Raw genomic sequence first — 2337 nt, 5'->3', positions numbered from 1 at the left:
TTTGAACAAACAATGACAAAGCAAGAGGCCTAGCAGTGCGTCTGGCGATGGCAATTTCTACCGGTTAGAGAAGCCGCATTGTAATCACCAAACCTTTCCCTTCTTCGATCTTACACATCAATGCATCAAAAGTTCAAAATACAAGGCTTTTGCATTTCTCAAGCAAGTGATAAATAAGTTTCAATAATAAAATGTATAAACATTTCACATAGGACCACTTATTCTTGCAACTTGACAGACAATTAACCCAAACAAAGGAACCCATATTTAGGACAAAGAAATGCCCAAATCTCAAAGCATACCAAAAGTAAACAAAAAGAAAACTGAAAAGAAACAGTCCGTGAAGTACATGAGGTAGACGTCGTATTAGATAGTGGCGTCGCCAGTCTTGAAGTCAAGCCAGTGGGTCCGGGCCTGCGCGTATCTGTGGGTGAAGCGGAAGGCACCGGTGCCGCCAACGACGGGCATCTCGGGGATGTCGGTGAGCGGGCAGTTGCGGCCGAGCACACCGAGCGTGCTACCGTTGTAAGAGCATCTCCAATAGAAGCGCTATATAAGCGACGCACGGTATAAAAACGCTTTTAGCACGCGCAAATCCGATTCAGAGTCTCCAGCAGCCGCACAAAAAGCGTCCGTGCTATAACTAATGTAGCGCGTGCATTTAAAAGGCATCATGCACAGCATATTTAGTGCGCTCGGTCTCGTGCGCTGCAAACTCTGGGTTGCTGCAGATGGGACCGCTTAATTGGAACCGCTGGACTCACGCGCGCAATATATTTTGCAGCGCTTGTTGGAGCAAACATCTTATGGCACCCTAAAAAAATTACCTGTGCGCTGCAAACCCATTTTTTGGGCGCCGCGCATTGGGCGGCTGTTGGAGATGCTCTAAGGGCCAGAGGTGAGCACGAGGTTCATGGTCTGCAGGAAGCCCAACTCCGCCTGGTCCGCCTCCATGTACAGGCCCTGGGCGCAGCCCACGGCCGCCGAGCCAGGCTCCGGGCCTTCGGTCAGCAGGTCGTCCATCACGTTCACCATTCCGAAAAAGGTCCATGACGACGGGTCATGGCCTGCCACCCGCACCGTCGACAGGGACGCGCCGCTCACGGTGTCATGGAAGTAGAAAGAAAGAAGTATAGTTTTCATCCTCAAATCCATTGCAATGTCTTCATAACCCGCAAAGTAAATTTTGGTCTGATTTAGACCCCCAAAATGTCAATACCAGTTTAATTTAGCCCTGAGTGGTTTAATGTTACATCAAGAGTGGTTTTGAATCTCGTTTTGTTATTAGACACTATTTCTTTAATGACTTGGCGTGCTGATGTGGCAGCAGTTCGCTAAAATTGCAAAGAGGAGATCATGTTTCCTGTTTGTACTGCAGAGAGGAGCTCCTGCTGCAATTGCATCGCCGCCGTTGCCGTCGTACCTCCGTCTCCGTCTTTGGCCACCGTCTGTTTTGGCATGGGATAGAGTTCGGCTCACGCAACTCCGTCCGACCCAAGCACCGTGCCCCGCGCGCCGCCGCCATGGCTGCCGGCGACACCTTGCCCTCGTTGCTTTCGCCTTCCTCGCCCTCGACCTCCTCACCCATCCTCCCCCCATATGAAGGCAGCCGCCACAGCTGCCAACTCAAGCTTGGAATCCCTTCGTGCCCGTTCTGCCGCCTCTACCTTGTTTTCTCTCCCACCTGGTGCCGAATAGATTAGATTCTGAGAAGATTGATTGCCTGCCCTTGTCTGTTCTAACAGACAAAATGTTACATAACATTCTTTCATTCCAGCGCATGTTTTGTTCTCAGATAAAACATGGAACTGAATGTGCCGTTGCAGGTTAGCTCCTCTGCGGGATGCAGGTCCTATTCCTCCAGTGGTACGGCGGCGCCGTCCTAGTTCGGCGGTGCCATATCGGGAGGTTCTGTTGCATTACAAGCAACGGAAGTTGTGCGGATGCAGAGTGAAAGCCCCTCGACAAAAAAAATTAGGATGTTGGTGTGTTCTTGATGTTCTTATGTGAGCTTATTTTCTTTGAAAAAATCCAATTTTTGCTGATTGCAATTCAATGCCAGGGTGTGGACTGTAGGTTCTATGGGTGTCATGATGTCTAGCTCATGCTCGGTGACGCGCGCGACGTGCTGAATCGTTTGAGAAAAGAGAAGATGCAATTGGAGGAATCTCACATCCAACCTGAAGCTCACATGGCGAAGGCAGTTCATGTGGAGATGGGCATGAGGTTGTTTGTGAATGAGATGCAAGTGATGCACACAACAATAATAGAGATACGTGGAGATGGTGGCTGACTGCGGCGACAACTACAACGACAATGGTGGCGACACAATTGCAG

General features: G+C 49.9%; 1 pseudogene; it reads right to left on the bottom strand.

The window, feature by feature from the left end:
- Positions 1–291: 291 nt before the first annotated feature.
- Positions 292–1588, bottom strand: LOC123090002 (dirigent protein 22-like; annotated as a pseudogene).
- Between the last annotated feature and the right edge of the window lie 749 nt (positions 1589–2337).

The sequence above is a fragment of the Triticum aestivum genome, chromosome 4B, assembly GCF_018294505.1.
Source record: "Triticum aestivum cultivar Chinese Spring chromosome 4B, IWGSC CS RefSeq v2.1, whole genome shotgun sequence".
Classification (NCBI taxonomy): Eukaryota; Viridiplantae; Streptophyta; class Magnoliopsida; order Poales; family Poaceae; genus Triticum; species Triticum aestivum.
The sequence above is the reverse complement of the archived record's forward strand: the minus strand, read 5'-3'. Positions and strand labels throughout refer to the sequence as shown.